At 39.1% G+C, this 27645-nt stretch overlaps 1 protein-coding gene and 1 non-coding gene across 2 annotated transcripts in view; one reads left to right on the top strand and one right to left on the bottom strand.

Moving 5' to 3' along the window:
- Nucleotides 1-27645, bottom strand: part of Dpyd (dihydropyrimidine dehydrogenase) — an 872190-nt gene that overhangs the window by 92487 nt on the left and 752058 nt on the right. The window lies entirely within an intron of this gene.
- On the top strand, nt 19965-20103 carry LOC114608249. The gene has a single exon (XR_003709325.1). It is a non-coding gene; the product is annotated as a small nucleolar RNA SNORA48 (small nucleolar RNA).

Raw genomic sequence — 27645 nt, 5'->3', positions numbered from 1 at the left:
TGAGCCATATCTCTATAGAGGGAAGAAAAGATATAAATTTAGATAGTGACAGGAATAACAATATATTGAGATAGACTCAATTTAGATCATTTTCTTGATCTAAACTCACACTTAAAAAGCACCAGAATTTTTTGTTGTTTTGGAGCAAACAATCCACACTGCACAGTGAGAATAAGAAAATATTAATTTTAGTAAGGTTTTCACCAAATATTTCACAGCTACATGTAAAAAACTAACTTGAGGATTCTGCTAAGTATATTTCGAAGAAATGTTTGGAAGCAAAGAGAAAGTAGATTTCTTCCTCTGGTGCAGAGAATTAGGCACATGCAAAGATCTCTGTTTCTCAAAGACCAAAGGAAGGAAATGAAGAGAAAAAGAGCAGAAGAGGCTGTCGAGATTTTTCATTCTTTTCCTAGTAGTTCATTCTTAGGAAGAGACGGCACTCTCAGACTTAAATTTTACACACCACTTTCCTTTTCCTCCATCAGTAGTAGACTTAAAAATTAACTTCTTTCTCAAAATTGTACATCTACTTCTAATTTTTTAGAAAAGAATGTAACCATTCCTCTTCAGTCTTTATTTGCCAGCTTAATTAAATCAATTTATTCTGTAAGCTAAATAATGCATTTCTTTGTACTCTTTCTGGCCGTGCTGTTTGGAACTTGAATGGTCTTGATTCATTTAAACTTGGCTCTTCTAAGGCTATTTTGATGTAACTTTTGATCAATAATTCCTTAGAAACACACACCAAACTTGCTAAAGCTACCACTTTCATTTTTAGTCTGTCGGTATGAAATACAGTTTCATTACAGGAAATGGATGGAATCTAGAAAAAAAATAGAAATTTCTGCTTGGAGAAATGTCTGTAATATGTGCATATTATCTTTGTATAATTTTTCCTCTGTCCACAGGTCCCTCATTTTTTGAGCAAAACATGTAAGATCTAGACCAGCAAGATGGCTTAACAGGTAAAAGCAGAACCTCTGTTGAAGGGGATTGCAATCCCATAGGAAGAACAACAATATCAATTAACTAGACCCTCCCACCCCCCAGAGATCCCAAAGACTAAACCATCAACCAAGGAGTACACCTGGATGGCTCCATGACTCCAGCTACATCTGTAGCTAAGGACAGCCTTATCTGGATTCAATGGGAGGAGAGGCCCTTGGTCCTGTGTAGGCTTGATGCCCCAGTGTAGGGGGGTATTAGAGGGGTGAGACAGGAGTAGGGAGGTAGGTGGGGGAGAACACTTTTAGAGGGAAAAGGGAGGGATTTTTGGAGGGGAGACAGGGAACAGGACAACATTTGAAATGTAAATATGTAAAATAACCTATATAAAACAAAACAAAACAAACAAAACCCGTAAAGTCATTTATTTACTGAGAAGCTTGATGATGTCAGTTTGATCCCCAGGATCCACATAGTTGTAATGAACCCACTCCCATAAGTTGTCTTCTGAGTTTCACATGCATGCAATAGCTTGTATGTACACTGACACACAAATAATAATCTACATATTTATTTTTAAAAGTAAGTTACTTTTGAAGCCTTTGTATGTCTGGAAAAATGCATGCTTTTAATTACATCTGGTGAAACTATTTTGTATCAGAAGTGGGGTGTAGCTTCAACCAGTTATAAAGTTATTTGTGCTACAAGGTAAATTAATCCAAAAAAGTGATTTGATGACTACTAATTAATGCTGATTGACATGTTTGAACCTCATGTTTATAGCTGGAAAGCAACCTAGGGGAATAGTGAGTCCAGATCTTTGCATAAAAGCTGTAGCATATCCCACAACTGTCCCAATTACATAGAGCCTTTTCCAGTGACTCTTTGTCAGTCTCTATAATACAGTAGACACAATCCATTTCTTTCCACATGGAGGTTCTTAGAATTTAATTTGTCAAGCACACTTAGACATTAAAAAAAAATCTCCTTTTAGTCATAAGACATTTTTATCATACCTACCAATGAGCCACTTATCTATTCATTATCTCACACTTTTTGTTCTGAAGGGAGTAAAAATTAAAAGCAAAAAGGATTTTCAAAATGAATTTTACAACTCATTTTTCTAAGATCATTCTTTTTTATTCTCTTGCAAATTTCATTTTGTCAGAATCTAGGCAGAGAAACTGCTTCCTAACAAAGGTATAATCTCTGTCCTCCAAAAAAATTGTTCACCCGCCAATGGTAACTAATTCCTCTAATGTATGTTTCTCCTCACTTCCCTGTAATGCCACCATAATCCTTTGGTCATCAACCATGTATTCTTCCTTATAAAATCAACACCCTACAAAGACAAAGGCTTAATGTCCTACAGCCATGGGCAAAAGTTTTCAGACTAAAAAACTTTCATAATTCAAATCACCTTTTTAAGTAAAAGGATGACACATACCCATGGTTCATTTCTGCAGACATGTACGCAAATGCCTTTTTCTTCCCTTCACACAAGGAGAGAAGAAAAAGACTCTTTTACATTCTGGGCAACCAACTGTAACTCTATTAAATGGTATATGAAGTAAGCTGAATTCTTAGTTCCAGATGTAACGGGGAACAAATACACTCAATTAATGGAAGGAAAAATGTAGCCCCCAAAATAAAAGAATTAGAAGCTATCTGGTCAGTGCACAGGAAACGTTCATTTCGACACTGGTATTGTATTAACAGCCTGTCCCTGCAGAAGTAGCTTCGGAAGAATGAAAAGCAAAAGTTACCATCTCCATCCCAAAGACAACTGGATTTTGATGACCTGCAAACTGTAGTCAGATGAACAGTTCCTATTTCTATCACAAATCAACAGAATTAAAAGTACCCCTAAGGTGGCAAGTATTTTATAGTTTTCCTTAGTATATTTTAGGCTATGCCTTATACACAGGCCACTGGAGTAACAGTGAAGAATGAACTCTCTGGTCCCATGCAGTCCTGGGTCTTGTCAGCTCAGAAAGGCCAACTACCTGTGTCCATTATTACAAGTGCATACAGCTTGGAGGAATGACAGGTGAACCACCCTAAGACTGTTCTTGCAAACTATCTTTTCTTACAAGCCACATTTTATTCATTCCACACAGCTGTCAGAAGAACACCAGTCCTCTCACTGAATTTAACAAAATATTAGACCTTTCCACTACCAGCTAAGATTAGATGACAACACTAAGAGAAGTGTGCTATTCACAGATATGTTAGCTTGGCACAAAGTTGTGGTTGTTGTTGGTGGTGGTGGTAGTGGTGGTGGTGGTGACAACGGTGGGGCAAGTGTACACTGTTAATAGGAGAAGATGTCAAAAAAAATGAAGCATAATAATAGTGCAATTTATCCTTGCTAAATGTACTGCAGTGTGCTATAATTAAATATGAAAACCTAAATTTATCTCTGTGTTCGGTTGTCATTAATTTAACAGGGAGTGCACATGTTCTAATCTAATGGCTGATTTTTTTCTCCATGTGCAGCATATTAAAATGTATATTAGCCTCGAGGTGCATAAACACAAAATAATAGACCAAAGGTTTTGGCCTGTGGAGAAAAAAATCCATGCTCAAAGGCCGTCAAGTAGCTGTGATGCAGGGGAGACACTCACTTAGCCTCATTAAGCCAAAGCTCTCTTTTGCTTGTCTTTTGTTCTGCATGACAGCAGCCTCTTTGTTGTATAATAATTCATTCCAAGTCCGTTCCAAGCTACCGAAACTGGTGAACTGTGGCCATTTTAATGAGAAGTATTGGTGGTATGCATAATCGGGAAGCCACGTGGGCCAGACAATCACAGAGCGCTGCAGCCAGCAAAATGAGATATTGTCGAAATCACAAATTTGTCAAGTTGTTTTTGGACAGGGTATTATAATAAGCACTAAAATATGCATCCTATTACTTTGCATCTGCCAGTCAAAGATCACGGTAATGAATGCGGGCTGCAGGGTATAACCAAGCCGTTTTCCTAAGTAAAACAAACCACAGTGTACAGAAAAGAATTTTGTGGGTTTTTTCTTCCTCTTTTCTTTTTGGTATTGTTGGGCTGTTTCTTCCTTCCTTTTTCTTTGTCCTCTCTCCCAAACCTTCTGCAATAGGAGTTATATCCTCCTGCCATGCTGTCCCTGGCTCAAGGTGGTGAGTACCCCATGCTTAGTGCCAGTAAACGTAAATATGTAGTTTTTAAAAATATGTGTTCTTACTAACTGAGAATGCAAATCCTCAAATTCAAGCCTCAAGCTGATTCTAATGAAGAATTCCTGGGAGACAGAAAAGAAAAATGAAGGGACACACTCTCTTTGTGATCACAAGGCTTCTCCTTCACCCTCTAATATAACCAACGGAGTCTCCTTTCAGATTACTCTTCCTGTGTATTTGTTTTTAATCTCTCTACTGCACTGGAACATGAAACCTGGGGAAGAAGTGGGTCAAATGATGATCCATCCGACCTCCACATTTGCTAGTTGAGCCAAACTAGACTGGTTGTTGACATACAATGTGGATCTTTTACTTATTCATAGTAAAGGTTCTTTGGGAAAATACTTGTGTACTTTATCAACTAAATTAGAACTCTTCTAAGAATGAAAGTTTTTTTCATTCTAAGAATGAAAGAGTTATATTAACAGTTTTAGAAATAAAAACCATAAATACCAAAGGCAAAATGTTTATAAAACCCCCCACTGAACTGGACAATATCGGGGCAGTTTATCAGAGCAATACTGTACCAAACACTATTTTAGGTGTTTCTGCCTTCAACATTTATAGCCCTTTCTTTTTTAGTTTGCTTTTAGCTTGTGTATTTGTTCTAGCTGGAAGTCCAGCAACTTAGAAACATGGCCTCCGAACTTCATCTTTTACTAACCATACAATAAATAGATCTTTCTGACCTAGTCTGTGGTCAGTCAGCATGATGTGGAGCAAGATAGAAACGTGTGATCCCCATGGTGTTTGTAACTGGGGTTAGGGCTGAAAGGTGAGGACAACCACCATTATAAGGCACAAATAAACAGCTATGTACACAGCAAATATCAACATAGGAATCAAGTAGACACTCTCTTGTATAGATGGGTAGAAGTATCATATATATTTACTGGAGCAAAAGCTTGTGGGATGAGTCATAGCTATAACCTGAGCCATCACAAACTGTGGGAAGAATATAGCCTCTGAACAATTGTATGTTCTGTTACTGCAGAAAGGAACATGCCATATGTGGAGACCATGTCACTCAGAGATAAGTTTTGTAAGAGATAATAATGAAAGATTGGCAAAGAGGATTGTGGTGTGGTCATGAAGAGCCTCCCAAAGCTGATGAAAGGATGACTTAGAATTGTGGGTCAACTGGTGTCAATGAAGGCTCTGACCAGAAAAATGAACTTTGGGGAGAATAAACTGGAGGTGATCCGTAAGGGATATGAGCAAGGGAGAAACTGGAGGGAAAACCCTTGCTGTTGCTGAGACAGGTTTTTAACACTATAATATTGATATTTGGAATGTTTAGAGAAGGGGCTAATTGACATGTTCCTTGTTTCCTGAAGTGTTTCTACAGTAAGACAGAAACATACTTCCCAATCCCATTATATTGCATTTCATCATCACAGGATCAGTAGCTGAAGAATGATAGCTTTCTTTAGTTATGCTTCAGAAAATGTAGGACCAAGAGGAGCTGAGATGCATCACTTCACATGACTTTATCCAGACTCATGTATTCAACATTATTTGTAACATTAATGTTTTGAGGTTTGAAGACTTTGGGCATATAGCAGCCATGGGTATGAGTTTGACAAGGAGAAGAAAAGCAGAGAGCCCTGGGTTCATCCCAGGAGGTATCAAGCAGAATTCCCACTTAGAGCTGTAATCATGGAAGCCTACAAGTGAAACAAATACCTAGGGAGGTGATGTCTGGAGTCTTGGGGCTGTGATGCATGACAAGCAAGGCTCTTCAGTGTCACAGATCTCATCGCCGGGGCAATGGTTCATTCCCTAATCACCCATGAGCCTTCTGCTGCTGAGACACATGTAGAGGGCTGTGTGTGCATGTGCTCCTTGGGGATTTATGCTCAAGTATGAGCATCACATATTCGTTCCCTGGTGAGAATGCTATACTATCCACAAAACATCTAAGTTTGCCAGCAGGTCATGTTAAGCTCAGGACACATTTGCCAGGCAGCAGCCAGAGTATTTTCATTTATCTCTTGATCTCATTAGAGTTTCATCATCTGTCAATATTCTTAATTTTTGAACTCTAATGATGGATATTAAAAGTTGTTTCGATTTCATATCGGCTTCATTTTTATCCTGAATAAGGAGAGAAATGAGAGAAATTTTGTAAATTATCTTTGATGTCATCTTCAAATGTCCCATGCCAGTATGATGACTGTGTATATTGAGAGATGTTTACCATAGAGTTCCTGGAAATATCTGGTTTTAATTTAAAAGGAAAAATTCTCAATAATGTCATAGTGCACGCTGCCATCATGACAATGATCTTTGCTCTCCTGAAATTAGATAAGCCAAAGTACTTGGTAAAATTTCTAGTGATACCCTAAAGAAAGCTTGAGAGATGGCTCAGGATTTGAGGGCTCCTGAGCTCCTGTAGAGTACTTCAGTTTGACTTCCAGAACCTACAGGATACCTTACAACTGCCTGTATTTCTAGTTCCAGGGGATCTTATACTATTTGTAGGCCCCTGATGGCACCTGCATATGCATAGACATATAATTAAAAAGGAAACAAAAAGTCTTATAAAAATGAAATCGCTAGAGTACTTTATTTATAGTTCCTTCTATTATCTATTTTAGTCTTAACTTTCAACTAAATTATATGCTTCTAACACAAAAACACATGGATCATTGGGACTTCAAAGCACAGTCAATAGTGTTTGGGGCCTGACAGGTATGCTTCCAATTCTGATGGTCATCTCTACCAGGAATATATAGATATAGCTACATCTATAGAAGATGTTAAAGATTAGTAATTTTCTAAAAATTAGTATTTTTAAATGGGTGCAATCTGTCCTGATTATTCTAAGTTAATGTTATATAAATAATTAAAATACTTTACATAGACCAAATTGGAAGCCTATATTAGTGGCAATGGATAGTGGATTCTAACTGTATTTTCACTGAAAAATCGCTATCACTCTTTTCTCTATCCCAGTCCCATTTTCTTAGCTGATGCAATACTATATAGGTAGACTTTTATACTAGCCAGAGGACTAGCTACAGAATATGAGAACCCTGTGAAAAAATACAAATGTAGCCTCCCTTGTTTAAAATATCATGAATTATGAGGCTTGAAAGATAGGTAAATGCATGCTGTGAAATCAAAACCAGAGTTGCTATCCTTAGCACCCAGGCACAAAGCCATGTGCAGAGTGAGTATCTGTAACCTGAGCACTGTGGAGCAGATACAGGCAGATCCCTGGAACTAATAGGCCTGGCAGTCTAGCCTAACTAGCAAGTTCCCGGTTCACTAAGAAACTCTGACTGCAAAACCAAGGGGGAGGGTAACTGAGGAAAATAGTAGTATCAACTTCTGGCCTCATTCATGTGCATGGACACACACACGTGCACACACACACACACACAGAGAGAAATTAAACATTTCAAGATAAAATTAGCAGACAATTAACCTAAGGGCAGGATTCTTCTAAGAGGGGAACCTCGTGCAATTGAAAAACGGTGATTCCATAAAACAGATACCTTTTAGGAGCCTTATAACTGTGTCTCTGCTTTTACTTCTACGCATTTCCTGTACACTTCCATGCAGAAAAATGATGATGTATTTAAAATAAAATTTGGGTGATGTGCAAAATCATCAGCAACTGCCTAGTCTATATCCAATGTATATATTCTCTATAAAAGGCAATAAGCATTTACACAATACAGCTATGGTCACCTTTCCTAATTCCATGTAAGTCCACTTCCAATTTATGTTTCTTTAACCTTGGCCATCTGGACTTCTTTTTGATTATTGCATATCATCCTATATTCAGTTCTTTCCTGGAAGAACGTCGTTGTTCAGGCCCCTCTCCTACTTCAGATAATGTTTCAAGAGTGCTCAGAGAGCTTTCTTCCCCGGCCCCTATTCTATAGGTGAATAGGAACTACACATGCTCCCAGTCTTGCCTTCTAATTACACATTTTCTCTTCAAGATAGTTGGGAAAAGCACATGGCAAAGCATCATAAGGAAGAAGGGTTTATTTTGGCACTGACGTTCAGGCCACTGTACATCATAGCAGAAAAAGCATGATGGTGGGGACACGAAGAAACTGGTAAGACAGAATCCACAGTCACGAGAAAGAGAGAGATAAATGCTAGTGTTCAAAATTGTTTTCACCCTTCCCCTGATATATTCAAACTAGGATCCTAGACCTTTGGTAGAAGCTCTAACATTTGTTTACTTCCTCAGTTAAATCTCTCTTGAAACAGACAGACAGACAGACAGACAGACAGACAGACAGACATGCTCAAAGGTATATCATCTAGGGTGAGTATAAATCCCAAGAGGTTAAAAACCCAGTTGCAGCATCATGTCTTTTTTCACTAGGTATTTCTCCCTAAGAGGGTAAGAAGCCAATCTACTTTAGTTGCTATAGATGATAATTTTCAACAGTGTTTCACTTCTAATAGGTGATTAAGTAAACATTTGTTGAATGAATGAATAATGAATGGGATGAATGAGAGCATCACACAATGACAGTTATTATTATTATTATTATTATTAATCCTGCATATGGTTAAAATATAATTTGCGATCAGGAATGATAGTCTATAACTGTAATTCTAGAAAACCAAGACAGGAGGATCACTTATTTGAGGCAATTTTGGAATAAGCAGTGAAACCCTGCCTCAGGAAAACTACTGTTAATGTCTCCTATACAAAGTAGACTCCATATCTAGATAGTCTTGAACATTCTAGTGTCCAAAATTCTATAGGAAATACTTGCCGGGCGGTGGTGGCGCACGCCTTTATTCCCAGCACTTGGGAGGCAGAGACAGGCAGATTTCTGAGTTTGAAGCCAGCCTGGTCTACAGAGTGAGTTCCAGGACAGCCAGGGCTGCACAGAGAAACCCTGTCTCGAAAAACCAAAAAAAAAAAAAAAAAGAAAAAGAAATACTTTATGGCCTTTCTCGATACTACTGCATGCTTTCTTTTTACAGAGATGTGTCATCCTTTGCAAATTCACTATTTTATGTTTTAGATTCAAATAGAATTAAGGCTGTATAAGAAACTTTATTCAAATAGAACAGAACTAGGATTATGATCTTTTGTTAGAAAATAAGCAACAGAGCTTAGTCACCCTACATAGAGAAAGCAGAGTTAATATGAAATATCAATCATTGAATTCCTATAACATTCTATGAATTCCGATTAGAAAAAATTAGATCTCAGAACAAATATTGGGTACAAAACCATCCCAATCTTCAAAGTCACCCTCTTATCAATTTGTTGACATAAGCCAAATAACAGTAGCAGATATAAAATATAGTTTCCATTGAAATATGCTAATAAAGATACTCTACTCTTCCATAGAAGAACTTAAAAGGAATGTATCAATTGATTGCAAAGTCCTTACATGTTATCTGAAGCTGTTCTATAATGTTTTGGTTGCTATGTTTTTCAATTCAATAATAAGATCAGATCATCTGGGAAAAGGGAACTCAACTGAGCAAATGTTTACATCAGAAGAGACCAATCTGTGGAGCCTTTTTATGATAAATGATTGGGGTGGACAGGCTCATCCCAGCCTACTACTGTGTATGGTGCCATTCCTCTGCGGGTAGTCCTCTGTTAGAAGACAGCAAATTGGAAGCCATGGCAATCAAGGCAATAAACAGTGTAACTCCATGGCCTCTGTTTCAGCTCCAGCCTCCAGGTTTCTGCCCTGATTTTCCTCAATGACCACCTGTGATCTGGACACAAAGTCAAGTAAATTAAGTTGTTTTTGGTCATGGTATATCATTATAGCAATGGAAAACTAACTTGGACCCAGTATTCCCATCCATTCCCCAGCAATTAATTAATGCATTTATTTATAAAGAAAGAAAGAAAGAAAGAAAGAAAGAAAGAAAGAAAGAAAGAAAGATTAAATTAACTAGTTATTTAAGAACACATTCTTTCTAGTTTTACTTAATTGTCTGGATAGTTTTAGTCATCATGGCATCTAGGACATCCACAATATAATTGAGGATATTGACATTAGTATTTCTTTTTTTATTGGATATTTTATTTATTTACATTTGAGATGTTATCCCATTTCCCCATTTCCTCCCAACCCCAGCAGAAACACCCTATCTCATCTGCTTCTATGAGGGTGTGCCTCCATCCACACACTCACTCCCACCTCTCCACCCTCGAATTCCCGTACACTGGTACATCTAGCCTTCACGGGAGCAAGGACCTCCTCTCCTACCCATGCCCTACAAAGCCATCCTCCCTTACATATACAGCTGGAGCCATGGGTCTTTCCCTGTGTGCTCCTAGGCTGGTGATTTAGACCCTGGGAACTCTGGTTGGTTGGTATTGTTGCTCTCCCCATGGGGCTGGAAACCCCTTCAGCTCCTTCAGTCTTCTCTCTAACTCTTCTATTGGGAACTCCTTGATCAGTTCAATGGTTAGCTGTGAGCATCTGCCTCTGCACATGTCAGGCTCCAGCAAAGCCTCTAAAGAGACAGTTATATCAGGCTCCTGTCAGCATGCACTTCCTGGCATCCACAACAGCATCTGCCTTTGGTGACTGTAAATGGGATGGATATCCAGGTCGGGCAGTTTCCAGACGGCCTGTCCTGCAGTTTCTGTTCCACATTTTATCTCCATATTTGGTTCTGTGGGTATTATGTTACTCCTTCTAAGAAGGACTAAAGCACCCATACTTGGTCTTCCTTCTTCATGAGCTTCATGTGGTCTGTGAGTTGAATCTTGGGTACTGTGAGCTTTTGGGCTAATATCCACTGATCAGTGAGTGCATACCATGTGTGTTCTTTTGTGATTGCATTACCTTACTCAGGATGATATTTTCTAGTTCCATCCATTTGCCTAAGAATTTCATGAATTCATTGTTTTCAATAGCTGAGTAATACTCCATTGAGTAAATGTGAGGCTAATATCCAGTATATAAAAAGAACTAAAGAAATTAGACTCCAGACAATCAAATAACCCTATTAAAAATGGGGTACAGAGCTGAATAAAGAATTCTCAAATGAGGAAACTCGAATGGCCAAGAAGCATCTAAAGAAATGTTCAACATCCTTAGTCATCAGAGAAATGCAAATCAAAACGTACCTGAGATTCCACCTCACACCAGTCAGAATGGCTAAGATCAAAAACTCAGGTAACAGCAGTGAGGATGTGGAGAAAAAGGAACACTCCTCCATTGTTGTTGGGATTGCAAGCTGATACAACCACTCTGGAAAATCAGTCTTGAGGTTCCTCAGAAAATTGGATATAGCATTACCTGAGGACCCAGCTATACCATATATATACACAGCATATACTCAGAAGATACTCCAATATATAACAAGGACACATGCTCTACTATGTTCATAGCAGCCTTATTTATAATAGCCAGAAGCTGGAAAGAACCCAGATGTCCTTCAACAGAGGAATGGATATAGAAAATGTGGTACATTTAGACATTAGTATTTCTAAGAAACTCCTACTAACTTGATGGAGGTATTCACTTCATAGGACGGACTTCAAACATTTCTGGTAGAAAAATATGACATTTTACTCAAAGTTTCCAGGGCTGTGGCATATTATGTTCCATACTAAATCATCACTCTTAGATCTTAAATAAGTCAAGTAAGAGTCAAGCAAGAAAATATCATGTTGTATAATGTTTAAAAGAATGAGATATGAAAACTGAATGCCAATATTAAATTTTGGTACTGAATGCAAAGATATGAGTTTGACTGGTAATTCTGCTTCATTAAGTAGTAAATACATAGTTACCAAATCATTTATTTAATAATAGTCTTTTTTATATAGAACATCATATTTAGTGAATAATAATATATCCTAATATATTATGATGCAATACATATGTATTATATATGTAATACAGATACATATTAGAATCTCTGGTATGTATACAGTATCTTTTTTATATGTGATAATCACATATAACATTAATGCCATGTATTGTTTCAAGCTTTTGTCCTCTCAAGATATAGCATGCCTGAGAACTGACTACTTTTTAAAGCTTATGTTCAGATGATTTTCGTGGTTGTTTCCCACTGATGAAGTAGAATTTTAAATATAACTTGTCTTATTTTTATCTGTCCTCAATTTGAGTGCGTCCTAGCTCATTGAACTTAGAAATCCCTTCCCATTGCCCTTCTGCCATGTAGCTAATGATCTGTAAAACACTTAAAAACACCAGAGGAGTTCATTTTTAAAGAGGAACCCTACGGAGAAGCCTTCTGAGATGGGAGAAAATCTCTTGTAATCAGCCACTTATTTATTTGTGCTTTAAGCCCTAATTTTCTGTAGTAGAAATATTGTTTTAGCAAGGCAAACCTATGGTGTGTTTTGTAGCTTGACCAGAGTATAACTGATAGCATTTTGATTCTTTCTCCATTACTATAGAGTAAAAGACGCAGGACTGAAGATGAGGTAGTAAAGGGAGTTAAATAGCTACATCCATTTTCTAAACACCATTATGCCCATGCGCTGGGTCATCACATGATGGTACAGCCTACATGACCATAGAGGATATGGTAAAGACTATGCTAGAACTGTGGGTCTTGGTAACTCTCCTGGTGGATAGTCTGTCTTGGTGAAATCATGGTGTTTTGCCTATGTTATGGTAACAGGGGCACAAGCAAGGTAGAGTGGAATTTCTCTTGACCTGTTAACAGAGTATAGAGTCAGTAACAACTCTCTTCTGCCTGCTCCCTTGGGAGGTATGACTATTTATTCTTTTAAACTTGTTTTTTAAAAGATTTATTTATTTACAAATTTTATGTACATGAGTGTTCTGTCTCTATGCACCTCAGAAGGAATCAGATGCCATTAAACATGGTCATAAGCCACCATGTGGTTGGTAGGAATTGAATTCAGGATTTCTGGAATAGCAGTCAAGTGCTCTTAACTACTGAGCCATTATTCCAGCCCTTATATTAGCTTTTAATGTAGCATGCAAAATAAAGTGTTTCAATGCATGGATGGCACACATTGTGCAGCGTTTCATATATAAGTGTTTGTCCTGATTCATTTCCTTGGCCTGTCTACTTCCTCTTCCCAAATATACCCTCCTCCTTTCACGTCACATTTACTTTATCATCCTCTTTATTTTGGAGGTTTGGGAATAGTTTTGTAGCTGAATATCACCTGCAGTTGACCTGGGTGTTATTAAATTTGTGGTGTGTGTGTTAATATCTGGGACATTTTTTCCTGCTGAATTTCTCTTCTATATTTGAAATGATTCCTAGTATCAGACGGTTTTGCATTGCTTGCTTCCATGTGTCTCAACATGGAACCATCAGTGAATATGTCCATAGGTCTTCGTAATCTATCAACTCTACAACTAATCATGCTCTGCTCTTGTCTGGAACTGAAAGTTTTCTCATTTGATGTCCACAGAGTCTCCACAAATTTTCACCAGAGTCATTGAAAGGGAGCCATTCTTTGTCTGCTTCTTCCATGATTTTTCTCTGGTGGCAGTCCACACATTGCATTAGTTATGTTTGACTACAATCTATTCTTCACATTCACCCAAGGTCTCCTGACAATATAGTTTCCTAAATGCTGCCTATTAAACATCTTATTTGCTATTATTTAATAAATTCATGTCTTACATTTATTCTGGCTGTCTCTTATTCTTCTTTCTTATTTATAATCTGTTTAAGGTTCTTCGATGAGAGTTGCTTTTTCAGAGAAGAGAAAGATGTTCCCAGATTGTAGCTATCCATAAAATGAGGAATTTTTACTGTTCTTCTGATTTCACTTGTAGTGATGTCATCAAAAAGTCATTAGAGATGCTTCTTCCATTGTGCTTGTATTTGATTGTATTATATCTTCCAGTATGACTCACACTTTAACATACACATATACCTGAGGATCTTGTTAAATGAAGATTGTAGCTCATTAGGCCTGTGTTGTAGTTAAGGTTTCTATTACTGTAAAGATACACCAAGGCAGCCACCATGAAGAAAAACATTTAATTGGGGGTGGTTTATGGTTCAGAGGTTTATTCCATTATTATCATGATGGGAACTGGTTACATGCAGGTAACCAGTTACATGCATGGTACTGGAGAGGTAGGCCAGAGTTTTATTTATGGATCAGCAGGAGGAGAAAGTGACACTGGACCTGACTGGAGCATTTTAAATCTCAAAGCCCACCCTCAGTGACACACTTCCTCCAACAATGCCACACCTACTCTGACAAGGCCACACTTCCTAATAGTTGCTCTCCTCATGAGACTATGGGGACCATTTTCATTCAAACCACCACAGTTGGAACTGTGTCTGATATTCTGCACTTCTATTCTGGTGATGCTCTAATGTGTGGTCAGAGAGCATCTAGCTATGAAATTCAAGGTGATTTTGCAACAAAGATGAGTAGGTTAATTGCATCTACATTTTTAAGAAAAATTATTTTATATTTTTTTGTTTCTGGAACTTTTTAAAAATTATGGTTATTTGAATTGAATGGAGTTCTTTGGTTTTAAAATAAAGTAAGGAGCTCATTTTACAACTCTCAGAAAGGGACATTATAGCTGTTTTTCTCTTCTGGAGGTTCTAATGCTCTGTCTTTGATAGGATGAGAGTTCAGAGAGTTCAGAGAGTTCTTTGAGTTCAGAGAGTTCTTTTTAAGTCCATGATGACAAGTGGTCTTAGCATTTGCCCGTGTTCAAACACCTCTCCCCTTTTCTCTCCATTCACATTCCTAGGAGATCCTTCCTTGGAAGATTTCCATCACCTTGCCCTCTTCTTATTGGGAAGCTTTATCTGCTTATGTGGGATTTCATTCCTCAAATAACATAGATTTTATTACTACGCTACCACAAGGAACATGGGTGCCCGGTTATCCATCTCTATAGTTTTATATTATTAAGTCTGTTGTCTATCCACAAGAAAGTTCTTTCATTTCTATGGTGATGGGAAGAGGAAGCTGTGGTCATAAGGCTCTAGCTCAAACATATGAGACAGAATAAAAGGAGACTTCAAATATCTCCTTGCTCAGGAAAGACATATGCCATGGTGCAGAATGGAGTGTGACTTCTGAAGAATTTTATGTTCCATGAAAACTGCCCATACTTCTTGATGGATATATTTTCAAGTTGCACAGTCACTACCATACCTGCAATATGTGTATAAGCTCTCTTATGATTCTGACATTTTTATTCATCCTTAATGGTAGATGGAGCTAAAAGTGATGTATTTTTAGACATGGGTTGACTCCAGATGATGTATTTCTTCAACTGAAGAATGAGATCCTTTACAATGAGCCCTGTTGAACAGGTGCTTCTGTAATAATCAGGAGTCATGTATTTGGACTTGACTGCTCAGGGTAACCATATATATTCTTATTGGAGTGCTGAGCACTTAAAAATGTTTTACTTCATTCTTCAGTTAACAAAAATGACCCTGGGAAGTACACTGATAGCAAACAGCATTGCACCAATTATACCCTTCACTGCCTTTGATTGTAGGGTTTTCTCTTTATTAGCTTAAAAGTGAGCAATACCAAGTCCAATTCCCCAGGGCCTTTTGTGCTTCAACAAATCATGTCAAGTTGCTGACAACCAGTGAATTCATTACTCTGATTTAGAGATGGCAGTGCATGGTATGAACATTTAAGAACAACTTTGGAATCAATCGAATCTTCAAAATGTTTAAGTTCAGAATTTGAAGGTTTTCTACCTGGGTGTGCATTCTTTCTATGAGGCTCCTTTACATTCCTTCTGTACAGTAGATGATGTTTGGAAAATTCCATTTTTGATTAATGGACCTGTCTCCTGTTTGGCTTTGATTTCTGGTTCTTTCGTTCTGTAAAATTATCGTAAAGCACTCAGTTAGATCAAAATTGGGGCTGCAGAGATGGTTCAGTGGTTCAGAGTACAAACTGCTCTTGCACAGGACCTGAGTTCAACTCTTAGCTCTCATATCAGGGAGTTTAGGGCTACTTGTAACTCCAGTTCCAGGGGAAACCAAGGCCTCTGGCCTCAGTAAGAATCTGGATTCATATGAACAGACAGACACTCATACACATAATTAAAAAATATAAGGAATCTGTGAGTACATACCATGCCTATATTTTAGGGTCTGGTTACCTCATTCAAGATGATAGTTTCTAGTTTCATCCATTTTGATGAGTGTATATTAGCGAAAAATTACAAAACACCCATGATACAACCCACATGCCATAAGAATTTCAACAAGAAGGAAAGCCCAAGTGAAGATGATTCAATCCTAATTAGAAGGCAGGTCAAAATAATCATAAATAATCAGGGGAGGCAGAGAGAGGGAGGGACCCAAGTGGGAGAGGTGGGAGAAGGAAATAGGGGCAGAATCAGGTATGGAGGAGACAAGAAAGAAGCCCAGAAGGCCATGAGAATGAGTAGAAATACAAAACCATAGGTCTGGGAGTAGGATTGGGTAGGGTGACAGAAAACCATTACAAAGTCCCAGAGACCTGGGATGTGAGAGGCTCCCAGGACTCAATGAGCATGACCTTAGCTGGGTCGCCCAATAGTGTAGAAATGGTCCTTGAAGAGACAACCTTCAGTAGTTAGACAGAGCTTCAATCTACCTTCAAAATTTTTGACCCAGAATTGTTTCTGTTCAAAACAAATGAAGGGACAAAAATGAAACATCAGAGATTGAGGGAAAGGTCTTCCGGTGACCGGCCCAACTTGGGATCCATCCTATGCGTGGGCACCAAACTCTGACACTATTATTGATGCCACGTTGTGCTTACAGGCTGGAGCCTAGCATGGCTTTCCTCTGAATGGCTCTACCAGCAGCTGATTAAGACAGATGCAGATACTTATAGCCAACCATTGGACTGAGGCCCAGGATCCCTATGGAAGAGTTAGGGGAAGGACTGAAGGAGCTAAAGGGGATGGAAATCCCATCAGAAGACAAGACTATCAACTAACTGGACCTCTGGGAGCTCACAGAGAAACTAAGCCACCAACCAAAGAATATACATGGGATGGTCCATGGCCCTTGGCACATATGTATCAGAGGTCTACCTTGTCTGGCCTCAGTGGGAAAGGATGTGCCTAATCCTGTAGAGATTTGATGCCCCAGGGAAGAGGAATACTGGGAGGGATAAGGTTTCAGTGGGTGGGTGGATGGGTGGGGGGAAGCACCATCTCAGAGGCAAAGGGGAGGCAGTTTTGGGCAAAGAACTCTTGGAGGGGGGCACTGGGAAGGGAGGCAACATTTGGAATGTTAATAAAACAATTTAAAAAATAATAATAAATAAAAACAAAAAAATTGCAATTTGAATTTTTGTTTCCCATAAAGAATACATGTAACCAGAAAACTTTAAATAAAATGAATATGCTTTGGGAACAAAAAATTAAGTAATCCTTAAAAAAAATAAAATAAAAAGAAGGTCTAGAGGAAAGCAGAAACTAGAGCAGAATGACACCAGAAAGAAGAGGGCGATACTCTTTCTGTCTAAGGTCAGGACCAAGAGGTACCCAGAGAAGTGTTTAAACTTCCCAGAGGAATTATAGTCAGTGAACTTGAAAAATCTGTGCTTAGTGATGTAAAAACATTTAGAAATGGAAGGGATACCCAAGAAATTAGAAAGCTACAAAGGAGACCAAGGAAATCTGCAATGCCCTCCCTCAAACCTCTGCATGTGATACCCAGCAGAGGCTGAAGTAACCCCACAGGTGGTAATTGATCTTTTCACTGGGGAAGGGACAGAATCTGGATGTTTGCATTCTAAGGACTCCACAGCTAAAACAAATGAAAATCAGTACTCTCAGATATAGAACGAACAGTCTCTCTGCAACATATCATTTAAACAGTCGAGATGCAATGCTGTAAGATTATCATACTTGAAACAGCAGGAAATTATGACCCTTCTCCCATGATGATTCAGAGCTGAGAATCTGAGAGATTAAGAATATGAAGCTAGCGATTTTTATTGTGCTCAAAGTATAAAGAAAAATATTCATCTGATGAATTGATCTGATAAGAAACATTATAGGGAGCTGGGAGAAAATGGAGCAGATACATTCTAGAATTAAACTTTTCTAATTATTAAGTCACATTAACTGAAGCTCTTGGCTTTGGGTCCACACTTGACTAGCCCTATTAATAATCAGTCAAGGAGAAAAAGAATAACTTTAGTGGTGTTGCCTTTGCTGGGCCAAGAAGTCTCCAGTAAATAGTTCCAAATGCATGGTCACTGACAGCCCTGGTCTATATCAGTGGGACACACACACACACACACACACACACACAACAACCAATGTAGACATGAGTGTCTATATAGACATTTTCAGGGAGGGGTGGAAGGAAGTGAGAGTGACATAAGAAATTGTAGAGAAAAGAAAGAGAAAAATGTGAGCTGCAAAGTAAACTATCTGTTGTGTGGGTTTGAACAAAGACTTGAGGGGAAGATCAATAGAAATGATACTATCTGAAAAACAGAAAAAAAAACAAAAGCAAAACAAAGAAATAAACATACACACACACACACACACACACACACCCCACCTGTGAACCACAACATAACACAAGGGTACATTTTTCAAAATGGTAGATAGAAAGTAATAGATTTTTACTTATAGTCTCAGAAAACAAGAAAGAAAGGGTCAGAAAATTTATTTTTTTTAAAAAAATATAATTACCAAATATTTCCAAAATTTGTAAGAACATAAAGATTCTAAATTCAAGTAGCTCCAAGATGCTTAAGGACACTCACTGTAACGAGTAACGGATGAGTTTAAGATTTGCAACTATTTGGTATTATGGAGGGACTTTTTGGGGGACTGTGAATTTGTGGTGTGTTTGGGGTGAATACAATAAAGGGAATATAGAAAAATGAGAAAATAATAGTGAATTAGGGATTGGAAGACATGTTGCCTGCTCTGCAAACACAAGGAGCTCAATCTTGTCTCCGAGTGCCCACATGATAAATCAGGCATGGCGGCTCAGTTATGATGCCAGCGTTGGATGGGCAGAGACAAGTAGATGTTGGCATCCCTGAACAGCAAGTTGAGAGGAGTGGGTGAGACCCAGATCCCAGTGATAGGCCTGGTCTCAAAAGTAAGGGGGAGCGCTTCTAAGGAATAACACCCAAGTATGACCTCTGGCTTCCACATGGGTGCTTAAACACATGGATAATACATGTTCTCACATACGATCAATAGTATATTTTGTTCCTTTACTTAGTTTTATTGTCAACATTTTAATTGTAGTAGAATTATATCACCTCCACTCTTCCTTTCTTCCTCTCAGCCCCTCCCAGCTCTCTTCTGTGAGCCCTTCATATATCGCCCAAATCTCAAATTGATAACCTCTTCTCTTGACTTCTGTTGTTACACGTCCACAGAAGTGCACATGCATGCATGCTCGTACACACACACACACACACAAACACACACACACCCTGCGAAGTCCGAATTTTTGTTGTTTGTATGTATATGGTCTCAGGGCTGGTCACTCAGCATTAGGCTGGTTACATAATATTATTGGAAATAAACAAATCTATTAGGTAGGAAAACAGATGTGATCATTCATTTGCTATGGCACTTAAATAAATCCCAAGATTTCTTTCCTGTTGTTTTTATCTTGGAGAAATAACGAATAATTGTTTTCTTGCTGATAATTTCTATACAGACTGAAATAGCATCTGACCATTCAAGTAATCTCACACTTATATATCCCTATGCATTTAATCACTATAGTCATTTCGTAGTAATTGGCTGGCCTTCCCAAGATGAGTTTGTTACAATTTCTAATCAAAGGGCACAGAATAAAACTAAAACTTTATAACAATTGAATTTTAAAAAGGCCCCCTCTCCTAGACCCCAGCAATGGGCAAAGACCTTGTTGTTGGTGGCGATCTTATATCAGACAGGAGCAGAGCAGATGGCAGTACTTTGTTCATCCTAGCTTGATAACTGACTTGGTGGCCAAAGCTGTTTAGTGCCTAGGACACATAAAAATCATATCCAATCATCCCCAGACAGCACAGCACGGAAGAAGGAAGATAGAGACCCGCTGTTCGCCATGCCACGTGGTCCTGGAGGATGGAGGGGAGCAAGGCTCACAGACCTGCTCTCTGTCCCTTGGCACAGGCAGACTAGAGAGAGACACACAGAGCCCTGCCTACCACCATGCACCACAGCAAGGTAGGAAAGAAACAGACCTGTGGACCACCATGCCACCAACAGACCTGCCCTCCTGCACACAGCACAGGCGGGCCATAGACACCTGCTTGCCTCTAAGCTACACAGCATGGATAGAAGCCACCTAGGGACCTGCCAGCATGTGGCTAGCCTGCGGCAAGAGACACCATAATGTTCAAGTATGTGGTAGGCAGAAGGGAGAAAAAGAGAAACGAAGCAGCTTGAGTGTTATGAAGAGTGATGGAACTGGAGACTTGTGGGTGGAGAGGAGTAGGCTGTGGTGTGTGGTTAACCCACCAACTGTGGCCATGGTGAGGTCCCAGCCTGAGCTGCTCCTGAGGGCCATGTTTGGGTCGAGCAGCAGAGGCAATGTCTATGGCTCACATTATCACTAGAGAACACGGGATGCTAGTGGTATAGGTAGCCCTGGCACGACATGGATATCCAGGGGCTGTACAAAACTGGTCCTTCCCCTCAAAGGCTGGGGTGCTCTGGCAAGCTGGCCCTACTTTTCACACATGGCAACACTCAGGTGAGTGGAGAGAAGGCCCTGAGCCTGGACCTGGCCGCACAGTGGGGCTGGCTGGAGGGGATAAGCCTGGGAGTACATCTCCCTAGTCACACAGTAAAGGTAGTCTTGGTCGCTAAGGAACAGGTGAACCAGCCCTGAGGGTATGAGAATGAGGAGAGCTGTCTAACCACCTCCCCACTCCCCAGGCTGTAGCATTTGAAGAAGTGGATCCACACCTTGACTGAGCAGCAGAGTGGAGCTGGCTCTGGCAGAATGGGTGTGGCTGAGCTGTTCCAAGATCATAAGAGCAGAAGGGTTGACCCTGCCTCCTGCTGCTGGCAGCATTGGGTGACCTAACTAGAGAAGTGCTGGAGAGCTGGGCCCTGGTGGGGGTTCTAAGGAAGAGCCAGCAGGCTGACCAGATCAGCTACCACCTAGGCCCAGATCCAGGGATCTGAGTTGATCCACTCCAAAATCTATTATCATCTACAAACATTTAGGACTGTGAACAGGCCAGTCCTGCTGATCAAAAGCTGCAGAATCTTTATGACACAGGGCAATAACAGGATAATCAGGTAGAGTCCTGGTGAGGACCCAATATTGATGGTGTCACAGAAGCCAGAGGCCTTGAACCAGACAAATGACTCATTGCAATAAACATTTGCAAGTGAAGATGTGTGGACAGAAAGGTACTCTGTGGAACACACTCTGACATACTATAGCCTCCATGATGATGTTTTTCTATGCTTGTGTATGTGTGTGTGTGTGTGTGTGTGTGTGGGTGTGGGTGTGTGGGTGTGTATGTGTGTGTGGCGTTTTATTTTGGGGGGAGTTTGCAAGAGTGAAGGGCAGATATGAGGAGGCAGGAAGATGAGTAAGAAAATAGAAATCAAAATCAGACTACCATGCAGGCATCACACTATCAAATCTCGCTGTTAGTACAGACACTTAATGGGTAAACAGTTTGGGGTACCACTCTGCTTCGCTAAGATGAAACCATGCCATGTGCCGTGTAAGAGTAATGATGTGAAACTCACAAATCAATTACATTTTTTTTTAAAAGAAAAAGAGGTAGCCACAAGGACAGATTCTTTTCACTTCAAGAATTTTAGAAGAGTATCTGGAAAGCTATGCTTGAAATGCAAGATGGGGCATTCTTTTCTTAATTTCTTTATAATAGAAAGCTTTACCTCTTGACAGAATACTGTGTCTTTTCTACAGTGTTGATAAGGAGCTTGAAAATGACTGTCTCATTAATATTTTGCCTGACATAGGTGAGACTACAGTCCCATGGTTTCTGATGAGATGTCCAAGTGATGTCATATCTGTTCCCAAGGTAAGCTCAGTCTTCAAACATGAGGGACACTATAAGACAATACCCCTTCCTAGCAGGTCGTATTCTCAGAGCTTAAAATCAATTAGGACCTCATTGACACTTGAATCTTCTCTCATGGTCATTAACTTTGAATCTTCCAACTTCAAAGAGAACATGGTACATGGCATGGTCTCATCCCATGGAAGCAGAGTGGTACTCCAAACTGTTTACCCATAAGCACCTGTACTAACAGCGTGATTTGATAATGTGATACCTGCATGGTAGTTTGACTTTGATTTCCATTTTCAGGTTTGTCTTCTTTATCAAAGTTTAGTTCTTACCTAATTCTGAAACCAGAAATTCAGGCCTGGTGACTGCATTCAAATCTGTCTTTCAAACTGCTTCAGGCTAGCTTTAGCTGATTTGGTAAATGTCCTATAAGGTAAATTAGCATATTTAAAACTAGCCAATCTTTCCCCAAAGCTGACCTCAAGCAAAGCATGCTTAACATTAAGAAGGCATTCTGGCACTGAGTATTGGAAGCATCCTGGGTTTAGATCTTGAACTGGATGATCTCAAGACAGATGTCCACCTGTTGTACTATATCCAACTTAGAATAGAATAATAGTGATTAGGGAGTTGGCTGAAATTTTTCTTGCTCATAGTCATTAATTTCTACAAAATCTTTCTTTTTTATATAGCTACTAGGATTGTCTTAAAGACCCAGCTGTAAATACTCTTATCTATGGTTTATAACATTTCTGTGAGAGGCTCTAAAAGAAAACAACCTGGAAATTATGGGGAGAAAATGTAGAAGCAGTCTATCATATTGATAACCCTGAAAGAAAGAAAAGGTTAATGTTCCAATGTTTTCAGAACCAGAAGGACAAGTCACTTTTGAAGGTCCTGCGTACATTCACGGAGAGGCTGTGAGAATTTCTGTGCCAGTCAACAAGAAGCAATACACTGAGAGAGTACTTTCCTTCATGTTTAACTCATCTCGAAGTCCAAAGTATATATTATTATTTAAAGAAATATTCCAAAGGAAAACAGAACAATATATTGGTCAAGTCTACCAAGCAGTAATCATGAACAATAATATAACAGGTAATGTGGTGACCCTTTGTCTAGGTTCATTTATTCTAACGCTGGGTGTGTCACAGACAAGTAATGAGATGGTTGCTCCAAAAAGTCTTGAAAAATTTCAAGATTAAAGTCCCAGGAACTTTGGTGTGTGGGGAGGGCACTTCACCATCCCTAAGGTGGCATCTTGTTCTGAAATTGTCAGAGGAACAAATGCTACCCTTTCACATGCTGTATGCGACAGCAAGAAGACATTGTTCCACTCGGCCTTTGACTCTAGCAAGAGCCTCAGTTCCATTTATAACTTAATCATCTCCCAAAACTTATGTCTTCTTACTAGTGCCCTATGGGTTAAATTCTATCATGGATGTCAGAGGGCAAGCTATTATTCCAACAGCAATGTCTTAGTTTAGGAATGAGTAGAGAGGGTAGCCTCCTGTGTTCTCTTGCATCTGGTCAGGAGAAGTGGGATCATAAGAAAACGTAGCAGGTTAAAGTTGTAGAGTGAAACTGAGGTTCCATCCAAATTGGAAAATGTACTTTTCTCTTCCTAGTCACTTACAGTGAGTGACTGACAGTCTCTTTCTATAGTTCTCTTAACATATCTTGAGTGACTAAGTCAGTTACTGACTCCCTCAAAACTTCTATTAATGCAGATGCACAAACTCTTATATCTCAGGAATTATATTTTTCATTATAAATTCTCCAGATATAAGCAGAAATCTCAAAAATTTCCAGATGAGACAATATATATCTAAATTTGTAAAAAGCAGAATCTAATGCAGAAGCAAGAATATTTTCTAAGTATCATTTATTTGAAAATTTTGAAGATTTTTTTTATTTTTAATAGTTTTATTACAACTAATTTGGAAATAATTGAATAAGTAGAGTAATGAAATTTAGGAACTAGGACTGATCACGGGGTCCCCAATGGTAGAGAGAAGACTGAAGGAGCTGAAGGGGCTTGCAGTCCCATGGGAAGAGTGACAATAACAACCAACCAGAGCTCGCCAGCCTAGGAAAATGCATGGAGAGACCCATGGCTCCAGCTGTATATGCAGTGGAGGATGGCCTTGTCAGGCATTGGTGGGAGAGGAGGTCCTTGGTCTCGTGAAGGTTGGATGCCCTAGTGTGGGGAAATTTGAGGGCAGGGAGGGGGAATGGGTGGATGGGTGGGGGAACACCCTCATAGAAATGGTGAGAGGGGGGACAGGATAGAGATTTCCTGGTGGGGGAGATGAGGACAGGGGATAACATCTGAAATGTAAATAAGTAGAATATTCAATAAAAAAATCATTTAAAAAATAGGAAAGATTTTTTTAAATTGAGTTAATATATAAATATTTTTAGTGTGTGTGTGTGTGTATGTGTGTGTGTGTACACTCGTGTGCCCGTGGAAGTCAGAAGAAGGTACTGGATTCTTTGACACTGGAGTTACAGGTACTTGTGAGACACCTGACATCAGTGAGGGAACTTAACTCAAGTCCTCTGGAGGAACACTAAATGCTCTTCACTTCTGAGCCATCTCTCCAGCCCCTAAAAGTTTAAATTTATAAATGACAGGATCATGTTTTAGATGTGTTTTTTTTTTTCATGAGCAATGTGAGCATCTGCTTTTGTTAAATTGACACAAACTGTGGACAGGGCCTCAACTGAAGCATTGCCTGAGTTTGATTGATCTCTGGGCACATCTTGAGTGACAACCAATGTGGGAGGAATCAGCCTACCCTAGACAGTGCCACCATAGGAAAGGCAGTTGCAAGTCCCAGGTTGTACAAGAAGAGTAACAACAGGTGAAGTCAAGTAACAGCAAGTGAAGCCAGCTGGTGAGCAATGTTCTTCCATAATTACTTCTGATCCTGGTTGAGTTCTTATCCTGACTTCCCTCAGTGATGGACTATGATGGAGATGTATAAACCTAGTAAACATTGTCCTTTACAAGTTGTTTTTGGTTATGGCGTTTTTGTCACAGCAATAGAATATAAGTTAAGAAAAAAAAAAAGGTTTTTTTTAAACATCTTTTTTTTCTGGTACAGAATACAGTCTTTTTTTCTCTTTTCGTTTTTTAGAAAATGCTTCTTGGAAAGTTTGTATTTTTTCAAAAGTTTTAGTGCAGATTAAAAGTTAAAATAATTTTGACTACAAGAAGAATTCAAGACAACTTGTGTGGAGTAACTTCTTCATTTGTATACTCTCTGGATTTACTTAGTGTGCTAGTATTCGATTTTAAAAAATTAAAGAACATATCACTCCATTTCCTGTAAGTTTCCACTTCTTGACACTGTACAGTTCTTGGGCATAATTACTTTGAGTCTCTAGAGTAAGATCAGCAAGCATCTAATGACAGATTCCTGGTGGAAGCAGATAGAATGAGACAACGAGCCCACAGCAGATCTGATGATCTCCACTGGGAATATGGTGCTCTCTGTATTATATAAAACTCTATAGTCAAAGCACACTAATTTGGATGAATTGTGTGAAGAATTATTCTGAATTGGTGCAAAGCCTGAATTATAGATCCATGGGAAAGAATAGCAAACTCAGGAACATCAACTGAAAGGTCTGCTAACAAACATTCATTTCAAAAAGCAAATTTATCCTTCGTTTTCATATGAATTTTGATAGCATACTTGAAGGCTGTTAATTATCTTAAGTAGGTTAAACAGTTTCTTGAAATGCATTTATACTAATAACTTGTTTAATATAGTAGGGCTTCTTATGGCAGAATGGTGGATAGGCTATCGTCCTGAGTGACTTAACATCTTGCATTTTTAATTACTCAAGGCTAAAATTTATGGCTGCAATTCTTCATTATTAGTACCTGAATATCTTGTCTCAAGCCTTCCTGTTTTTTACTCTCATCTAATATTCGTAAATACATTACTTAAAACAATATGAAATCATAGTGGAAATGTCTTCAGGATTGGGTGATGGATTTTGACAGCTCATGCTGCATGTCAAGGCTCTATGTCATCTACTTGTGATTCTAACTGTAACCCAGAAGGATCCAGAGAACACAAAATTTGATTCTAAGTCTAATGATCTCCAAACCAGTTAAGCATTTGTATGGAGATAAGTGTATTCTGAGACTTAGCTAACACCTACCCACATCTGCGATCCAGCTAGCAGTGTTCCCACAGGTGCCCATCAGCATCCCAGTCAGTTGTCATACCCTCGCCAGAGAGAGTGGTCCATCTTATTGCCAGAAATGCTTCACTTTACTGAGAGGATGGAGCAGAGACCTGGGCTGGGGCTTGGATATCCTGTAGTCTATGTTCAAATCCCATCCTGACTACTCACTAGCTTTGCCTCTGTTTTCTCATCTAAAGCAGGGCTATTAGGAAGATACCCTTCTCAGTTGGCTCTAGGAGCTAAGATGGAAGGGATACACTGAACCTAGTACAATTATTTAGTAAGAGTTAGGCAAAGATGAACGGTTTTCTGTTGCCTAGAGTATAGCAAAGAAGATCATGACCATATAGCTGAGTCATTCTTGTTAACTTCTACGCCTAGCTATGCCTACTGTAGCTAGCAATTTTTCTTCTTTTGATAAGTTAATTTTTGAAATGCTGCTATAGGTTCTTTTACGAACAGACATAATTTTTAACTTGTAGCTGGTAAAACCTTAAAAAGAAAGCATGATGGTGTCTCTATCTTGCATAATGAATGAAGCAGCATACTGGCTATTGGTGACTGAGGTTGGGATTTGCTGCACACTCATTTCATCCCTGACCGTTTTTGGACTTGCCTGCATTTCCTATACCAAGTTTGCTCCAAAATAACACTGAAGCACTTCATCCCATTCCCCAGCCCTGGGCCACTGCTTCACCTTACCTCATAATATGGCCCTGGAGTCTTGCACCTTAGATCATTCCATAACTACCTACCTTAGGGGTGGATATTTACATGACACATGCATGTCTGTCTGTGTGTCTGTGAGTGTCTGTGTGTGTCTGTGAGTGTCTGTGTGTGTGTGTGTGTGTGTGTGAGAGAGAGAGAGAGAGAGAGAGAGAGAGAGATTATTTTCCTCTAGTGCAATAATATAAGGACAAGAAAGTGTTCAAGCAGGAATACAGAAATCAGACAAGCCTGGTAATGGTACTGGAAAACACCTGCATACAGATTGAGAGGGATTTAGGATGCCATTTGTAGGTTTTCTTTTCATCTCTGGAGACATACGTACATCACAATGCTTGAGAAAAAAATGCATTAGCAAACCATTACTTGCATTTATAATAAAAGCATAGTACAGCCCTTGACTGGTAGATCGTGGGGTTTCCTGTCATTAAACTGGTATTAGTCATTGCCTAGAACTCTGCACAGCAATGAACATTAAAAGCCCATGGGAAGAAGATGCTTAGCAATAAGGACTCTGAATTCCATTCAACCACCCAATTAATGTTTAGAATGCTAATTTTATCTGAAATTCAGGTGACTTAAGAGAAAG

Source organism: Grammomys surdaster, unplaced genomic scaffold (genome assembly GCF_004785775.1).
Source record: "Grammomys surdaster isolate TR1022 unplaced genomic scaffold, NIH_TR_1.0 125881, whole genome shotgun sequence".
Lineage (NCBI taxonomy): Eukaryota > Metazoa > Chordata > Mammalia > Rodentia > Muridae > Grammomys > Grammomys surdaster.
The sequence above is the reverse complement of the archived record's forward strand: the minus strand, read 5'-3'. Positions and strand labels throughout refer to the sequence as shown.